The following is a 9056-nucleotide window of genomic DNA, read 5'->3' on the forward strand; positions in this document are numbered from 1 at the left end:
GAGACAAGATAGTCCGCAATTTTTTTTTGTTGTTGTTGTTTGACTTTGTGCCCAGCCAGGTCAGGGAAACCTCAAGACATGTCTGCCGTGGGGGTGGTGGGGATGGCTGGTCTTGGGGGAATGGCTCTTTTCTTTCTTCCCTCCTTCCCTCCCTCTCTCCCTCCCTCCCTCTCCCTCTTTCTTTCTTCCTTGAGATGGAGTCTCACTCGGTCCCCCAGGCTGGAGTGCAATGGCACAATCACGGCTCACTGCAGCCTCGATTTCCCAGGTTCAAGTGTTTCTCGTGCCTCAGCCCCCAAAATACCTGGGACCACCGGCACACACAGCCACACTCGGCTAACTTTTTGTATTTTTTGTAGAGATGGGGATCTCCCAATGTTGCCCAGGTTGGTCTTGAACTTCTGGTCTCAAGCAATCCACTCACCCTGGCCTCCCAAAATGCTGGGATTACAGGCATGAGCTACCATACCTGGCCACTCTTCATTAAAAAAAAAATAAATAAATAGAGACGGGGTCTCACTGTGTTGCCCAAGCTGGTTTCAAACACCAGGGCTCATATGATCCTCCTGCCTCGGGTTCCCAGGTGCATGAACCACCGCACCTGGCAGGAATGGCTCTTTGTCCAGTGCGGTCTTCGTTCTCAAAACTCTTACCTGGGGTCAGGGCAGGGAAGGTTCAAAGTCAGAGACTCAAAAGAAAAGGGAGCTGGCAATTTTCCCCTAAACCCTCCCTGACCACACTCCGAGTGGTCCCCCCACAGCCAGTTCCGGCTTCAGTTCTGGGTGGGGAGAGACCGGAGAGAGGAGAAGGCAGAGATATAACATAGACTTATCAGAAGTGGGAGAAGGAAGTACAGACCCTGCAAAGACAGATGACTGGAATCACATCATCCTATGAAACAATGGATTGTTGGGGCTCAGAAAACAATACTCCCGAAATAAGTATGACGTTTGTCAGGTGGAGTATTTGAACTAAAGGAGATTAGAAGGTCTCAGAGGAGGCCGGGCATGGTGGCTGACGCCCGTAATCCCAGCACTTTGGGAGGCCAAGGAGGGTGGATCACATGAGGTCTGGAGTTCAAGACCAGCCTGGCCATCGTCTCTACAAAAAATACAAAAAACTAGCTGGGTATGGTGGTATGTGCCTGTAATCCCAGTTGCTTGGGAGGTTGAGGCAGGAGAATCACTTGAACCCAGGACGTGGAGTTTGCAGTGAGCCAAGATCATGCCACTGCACTCCAGCCTGGGTGACAGAATGAGACCCTGTCTCAAAAAAAAAAAAAAAAAAAAAATTAGCTGCTGCTTATTCTGATGCACAGTGCTAAGTATGAGTGTTCAAACAGCAAGCTATTTTAATTAAATTAATTAACTTTTTTGAGACAGGGTCTCACTCTTTCACCCAGGCTGGAGTGCAGTGGCATGATCTCGTCTCACTGCAAACTCCACCTCCCGGGTTCAAGTGATTCTCTTGCCTCAGCCTCCTGAGTAACTGGGATTACAGGCACCTACCACCACACCAGGCTAATTTTAAATTTTTTTATAGAGATGAAATTATGCCCAAGCTGGTCTTGAACTCCCGAGCTCAAGCGATCTACCCACCTCCTAGACCTCCCAAAATGCTGCAATTACAGACATGAGCCACCACATCCAGCCTGTTTTAATTTTATAACCTCTCATGACATCTCTCCTTCCTCAATTTGTCTTCTGAGGGTTCTGACTTTAGCCAGAATTGGAAAGAGGCCCAATGCTTCATGAAGGTTGACAGCTGGAGAAGTGGTAGAAGGTTGCCTGGCAACAGTGGTGTTAGGGCAGACAGGAGCAAGTCCCTGGGTGGTTTCCTAGCAGAAGGAATGTGGGCAGGGCTGAGCCCAGGAGGCAAGATAGGAGATGACAAGGGTGCCCAGATTGTCGGCTTCTGAGGAATTTCTCATCCCTGCTCCCCAGAGCCTCTGGACACAGCCCATCTCTCTCTCTCTCTCTTTCTCTCTCTCTCTTTTTCTCCCCTCCCTTCTGCTTCTCATCTTTTCCTCCTCTTTTTTCTTTTTTAGTTTTCCCTCTCATCCTTCCCTCCTCCTTCTTTTACTTCTCATTCTTCCTTTTCTTCTTCCTCTTCCTCCTTCTCCTATTACTGTTACTACTGATAATAACAACAGCTAACATTTGTTAAACGCCTCATCTGAGAGATTTTCTTGTGGAGTGATTAAAAATTTCTGACACTAGGCAAAGTGCGGTGGCTCACGCTGTAATCCCAGCACTTTGGGAGGCCGAGGTAGGCGGATCACTTGAGCTCTGTAGTTCAGGATCAGCCTGGGTAGTTCAGGATCAGCCTGGGTAGTTCAGGATCAGCCTGGGCAACATGGTGAAAGCCAGTTCCCTAAAAAAAAAAAAATTAACTAGGCATGGTGGTGCATGCCTGTGGTCTCAGCTACTTGGGAGGCTGAGGTGGGAGGATCACTTGAGCCCAGAAGGTCAAGGCTGCAGTGAGCTGTGATTGCAGTCCAGCCTGGGAGACGGAGTGAGACCCTGTCTCAAAAAAAAAAAAAAAAAAAAAAAGAAAAAGAAAAAAGCCAGGCGAGGTGGCTCACACCTGTAATCCCAGCACTTTGGGAGGCCAAGGTAGGCAGATCACAAGGTCAGGAGATCGAGACCATCCTGGCTAACATGGTGAAACTCCGTCTCTACTAAAAAAAAGTACAAAAAATTAGCCGGGCATGGTGGTGGGCGCCTGTAGTCCCAGCTGCTCGGGAGGCTGAGGCAGGAGAATGGCGTGAAGCCAGGAGGCGGAGGTTGCAGTGAGCTGAGATCATGCCCCTGCACTCCAGCCAGGGAAACAGTGCAAGACTCCATCTCAAAAAATTTTTTTTCTTTTCTAATACTAGATAGTGAGTGGCAATGCTTACACAACATTGTGGATGTATTTATGTACTTAGTATCAGCAAGTATTGTACATTTTAAAAATAGTTAGAATGGTAAAATTTTGCTTTATGTAATGATAAAATTTTACCACAGTAAAAATAAAGTCTAGGCATGGGTAAAGAATAGTTTAGGGCCACTACAAAATGAAGAGAAGTCAGCATGAGGAGGTTCTGAAATGGGTATCACTCTCTGATAAGAAGATTGAAGGAGGCCAGGTGCAGTGGCTCACGCCTGTAGCCCCAGTACTTTGGGAAGCTGAAGTGAGTGGATCACGAGGTCAGGAGTTCAAGACCAGCCTGGCTAATATGGTGAAACCCCATCTCTACTAAAAATACAAAAATTAGCTGGGCATGTTGGCAGGTGCCTGTAAGTTCAGCTACTTGGGAGGCTGAGGCAGGAGAATCGCTTGAACCTGGGAGGCAGAGCGAGATTGCACCACTGCACTCCAGCCTGGGTAACAGAGAGAGACCCCGTCTTCAAAAACAAAACAAGGAAGATAGAAGGGGAGAAGGGAGTTGTTGAGCTGTTGCCTCATCCTTGAGCATTGTCTGGACAGGACAAGATGAGTGGAGCTGCCCCGGGTCATGGGTGACCAGGAGGCAACAGGCCAGACATGGAAGACACGAGTGGTAAAACAGAAAGCGCTTGGCTCTTAACAACATGCTCGAGTTTTTGCACGAAATCTTCCTGTTACACAAGGTAACTAAATAACTTTTTTGTTTAGGTAATCAGTTCTTCAAAACTGAGCCCATCTTGATAAGTTACTCCACCAAGGGGTGGAGTGCAGTAAAGAACTGACGCTTGTGGTTATAGATGAAGCAATGTCTTTGAGAAAGGCCCTTCTTTGCCACAGTCACTTTTTTCTTTTTCTTTTGAGACAGAGTCTCGCTCTGTCGCCCAGGCTGGAGCGCAGTGGCGTGATCTCAGCTCACTGCAACCTCTGCCTCCCTGGTTCAAGCGATTCTCCTGCCTCAGCCTCCTGAGAAGCTGTGATCACAGGCACCCACCACCATGCCCAGCTAATTTTTGTATTTTTAGTAGAGATGGGATTTCGCCATGTTGGCCAGGCTGGTCTTGAACTCCTGATCTCAGGTGATCTGCCTGCCTTGGCCTCCCAAAGTGCTGGGATTACAGGCCTATATAAGTCATTTTAACTGGGGGAGAGGATAGATATTTCATTGCAGTTTAGCCAGGCATCGTGGTGCACACCTGTAGTCCCGGCTACTCGGGAGGCTGAGGTGGGAGGATGACTTGAGCCTGGAGGCTGCAGTGAGCCATGATTGCACCCTTGCCTTCCAGTCTGGGCAACAGACCCTGCCTCAGAAAAATAAAATAAAATAAAAATTAAACTAAAATAGGGTTGCCAGATTCAATGCAGGGTGCCCAGTTGATTTCAAAACTCGGATGAACAATGAATAAACTGTTTAAGTCTAAGTACGGTCCCCAAACTGCATGAGATATACTTATATTCAATTTTTTGTTTGTTTGTTTATCTAAAACTTTACATTTAACTGGGCATCCTGTATTTTAATTTCCCAAGTCTAGCAATTCTATTTTAAAAGAATCCCTCTGTCTGCTACGTTGAGAGCAGATGGTCAAGGCGGGAAATGAAGGTAGAAGCTGGGAGATGGTTTAGGACGCTATTGTGATCGTCTAGGTGAAAAACAATGAGTCAGACCACAGGGTGCCGGCGAGCCTGAGGACCCACCCCGTTCCCAGCCCCGCCCCTCCTGCCACCCTTAACTGATGTGACACAATCCTTGTGAGGTCTGTGGACCGAGCAGGGGAACTGCACAGAATCTGACAATATCAACCTAAAAATTATTCACTGCCTACTCATTTGCCGTGTTACTCATTTGCCGTGCAAGGACAAACAAGAGTGTTGAAATGTGAGGCTTGCAAAGCCACAAGATAGGGAGGGCTTAATCCCTTATCAGTGTTACGAAGGCATTTTCCACCTTGCCCTTCCTTTTCCATTTGGATAAAAATTCAAACTTTTAGGCCAGGTGCGGTGGCTCACCCCTGTAATCCCAGCACTTTGGGAGGCCAAGGAGAGTGGATCACTTGGGAGTTCAAGACTAGCCTGGGCAAAATGGTGAAACCCCGTCTCTACAAAAGTAAAATAAAATTAAAATTAAAATTAAAATTAGCAGGCCGGGTGTGGTGGCTCACGCCTGTAATCCCAGCACTTTGGGAGGCTGAGGTGGGCGAATCACGAGGTCAGGAGATCAAGACCATCCTGGCTAACACAGTGAAACCCCATCTCTACTAAAAATACAAAAAATTAGCCAGGCGTGGTGGCGGGCGCCTGTGGTCCCGGCTACTCGGGAGGCTGAGGCAGGAGAATGGCGTGAACCTAGGAAGCGGAGCTTGCAGTGAGCCGAGATCGTGCCACTGCGCTCCAGCCTGGGTGAGAGGGAGACTCCGTCTCAAAAAAAATAAAATAAAATAAAATAAAATAAAATAAAATAAGCTGGGCTTGGTGGTGCATGCCTATAGTCCCAACTATTCAGGAGGCTGAAGTGAGAGGGTCACTCAAGCCCAGGAGGTTGAGGCTGCAATAAGTAAGCTGAGATCTCTCCACTGCACTACTCACCAGGCAACAGAGAGAGACCCTGTCTCAAAAATAAATACACAGATAGGCCGGGGACAGTGATTCATGCCTGTAATCCCAGAACTTTGGGAGGCCGAGGCGGGCAATCACCTGAGGTCAGGAGTTCAAGACCAGCCTGGTCAACATGGCGAAACCCTGTCTCTACTAAAAATACAAAAATTAGCTGGGCATGGCATTCGGTGCCTGTAGTCCCAGCTACTCAGGAGGCTGAGGCAGGAGAATTGCTTAAACCCGGGAGGCAGAGGTTTCAGTGAGCTGAGATCGTGCCACTGCATTCCAGCCTGGGTGACAGAGTGACACTCCGTCTCAAAACAAACAAACAAACAAACAAAAATACATATCTCTTCAAGACCCTGCTTGGAATTCTTTTGGGTATCTCCCCAGAAATGGAATTGCTGGATCCCACGGTAATTCTATTTTATGAGTTAGAACTTGGCCTGAATTTTTTGTGGTGTCAGCTATAGACTCACAGTGAGGGAAGCCCAGGAGGGGATGGGCCTTAAGAGGACGACGCTGAAACAGAGAGGCTTTAATTAATAAGGATGTGCTGTGTTCTTGAATATTCCTAAGTGAGTAGATTGTAAGTGTTCTTACACACACACAAAAATGATAAATGTGAGGCAATGCATACGTGAATTAGCTCAATTTAGCCTTTTCACAACGTATACTATTTCCACACATCACGTTGTACACCATAAATACATACAATTTTTATTTTCCCATTAAAAATAAATCAGTAATGCTTAAACAAATTAAATTTCATATTGTGGCGGGGGGAGCGGGGGGAACAGTGCATGATGTTGCAATGAACTGCATTTCATTTCCTGAAGCGTCAGCAAAAGACCAGCCGTGGGGTAGAAGACCAGAGAGGAGGGAGCGTGGCCTCCCTAGCTCCCCCACTTCTTTCTCAAGCTGCAGACTGATCTAGGGTCTCTGGAACTGGGCTAAGGGGCCCCCGTGTCTGCAGCCTCTCTGGGGGGCTTCATGGACTCGAGCAAAAGGCTTGAGGCTGGAAACGAGGGTATGAGTCTGCGGAGAGGTAGGGTGAGGTTGCGTTTCTGCAAGGAAATAATAATTGTCGTGCTTGACTGATGTACTAGGCACCAGGCTGAAGGCCAAGGCAGCTGGCGAGGCTGGGAGATAAATTAACTTCCCCTCTTGCTGCCCCGCCTTTGGCTGGAAACAGTCATGAGCCGCCACCTAGCGGCGAAAATGACAGCGGCAACTTGGACCTAGAGCTGGGGCCACAGCTCTAGGACAATTGCCCTCTGTCAAAGCGGCTTCTCTGTTCTGGTTACCTACTGACTTATAGCTAGTCACCCCAAACTTAGTGGCAAAAAACAACTGCTATTTATAGTTTCCTTCTTCCTTTCTTTTTTTTTTTTTTGAGGCAGAGTCTTGCTTTGTCTTTCAGGCTCAAGCGGGATTCTCCTGCCTCAGCCTCCTGGCTAGCTGGGATTACAGGTACGCGCCACCATGCCCAGCTGATTTTTGTATTTTTGGTAGAGATGGGGTTTCACCGTGTTGGCCAGACTGGTCTCGAACTCCTGACCTCAGGTGACCCACCTGCCTTGGCCTCCCAAAGTGCTGGGATTACAGGCGTGAGCCACCATGCCTGATTATAGTTTATTTATATTTGTAGATTCTAGCAGTCAGGAATTTGGACAGAGTACAGCAGGAGTGGTTTTATCTGCAGCCTCAGCTGGGAAGACTGGAATGGAGGGTGCTTGAATTATCTGGAAGATCTGGGAGCTTCTTCATTCACATGTTCGGTGTCTGGGCCGGATGACTCCAAGGCTGTGCGCAGCTGGAGGAAAGCTGACCGATTGCCCACACATGGCCTCTCTGTGTGACCTGGGCTCACAGCATGGTGGTCTCAGGACAGGCAGGCTTCCTGCATTATGTTTGGTTCAGCAAAGAAGGCAGAAGGCGAATCACCTTTTATGATCTAGACTCGTAAGTTGCCTCTAGGCTGGAGTGCAGTGGTGTGCTTATAGCTCACTGCAGCCTTGACCTCCTGGACTCAAGAGATCCTCCTGCCCCCACCTCCCAAATAGTTGGGACTATAGGCACATGCCACCATGCCCAGATGATTTTTATTTTTACTTTTAATGTAGAGACGGTGTCTATTCTGACTCTATCAGTCGAAGCAGTCAGGGACTCAGCAATATTTGGGAGGAAGGAGCTATGGACTGCACCTGGAGAAGGGAGAATGTCAGCCGGGTGCGGTGGCTCACGCCTGTAATCCCAGCTCTTTCGGAGGCCGAGGCAGGTGGATTACCTGAGGTCAGGAGTTTGAGACCAGCCTGGCTAACATGGTGAAACTCTGTTTCTACTAAAAATACAAAAATAAAAATAAAAAATAAAAAAAAGTAGCCGGGCGTGGTGGTGCGTACCTGTAATCTCAGCTACTCTGGAAGCTGAGTCAGAAGAATCGCCTAAACCTGGGAGGCAGAGGTTGCAGTGAACCGAGATCGCACCATTGTGCTCCAGCTTGGACGACAAGAGCAAAACTCTATTTCAAAAATAATAATAAATAAGGGAGAATGTCTAACAACTTGCAACCACCTTTTAAAACTGGATGTTCTCCCTAAGGATTTGAATATAAAGCTTTGTCAGTTGCTTGGTGTGGTGAAGCAATGAGAGTGTTTTTTTGGGGGAAGGACGTGTCAGATAGATCAAGAATTTATAACAAGCATCAGAAATGTACTTCTCAGAAAAGCCAGCCTGGGCAACATAGCGAGATTCCCATCTCTACCAAAAAAAAAAAAAAAAATTAGCCCAGCGTGGTGGTGCACACATGTGGCCCCAGCTACTCGGGAGGCTGAGGCAGGAGGGTTGCTTGAGCCTGGGAGGTTAAGGCTGCAGTGAGCTATGATTGCGCCACTGCACTCTAGTCTGGGTGACAGTGCAAGACCCTGTCTCAAAAAATAAAAAGAAAGAAAATAAACATACTAAAAAAGATAAGGACACATGTTAGCAATGTGAAACAAGAACAATTATCTATAAAGCAAGGGGCTTATGGCAATAAAAAGTATAAAAATATATGATGGTAAAAAATATATAACAGTATCCTCTGATAGAATAGGCAGTAGGATGGGTGCCGTGGCTCACGCCTGTAATCCCAGCACTTTGAGAGGCTGAGGTGGGACGATCACTTGAGACCAGGAATTTGAGACCAGTCTGGGCAACATAGTGAGACTGTGTCTCTTAAAAAAAAAAAAAAAAAAAAAAGGTCAGTAGAATTGATACAGCTGAAGAAAAACAAACAAGTAAGAAGATGTGGTGGAGGAACTTTTCCAGGAAGCTGATAGAATTATATTAATATCAGAAAGAATAGGAGAAAAGCCATCGTAAGATACAAGGGACAGCTGTTGCTTAAAATCCAAACTCTTCTCTGCTAAGAGAATCCTGATTTTTGTTTTTGTTTTTGTTTCTTGAGATGCAGTCTTGCTCTGTCGCCCAGGCTGGAGTGCAGTGGTACAATCTTGACTCATTGCAACCTTCACCTCCCAGATTCAAACGAT

Source organism: Trachypithecus francoisi, unplaced genomic scaffold, assembly GCF_009764315.1.
Source record: "Trachypithecus francoisi isolate TF-2019V2 unplaced genomic scaffold, Tfra_2.0 Lachesis_group12, whole genome shotgun sequence".
NCBI classification, from domain to species: domain Eukaryota; kingdom Metazoa; phylum Chordata; class Mammalia; order Primates; family Cercopithecidae; genus Trachypithecus; species Trachypithecus francoisi.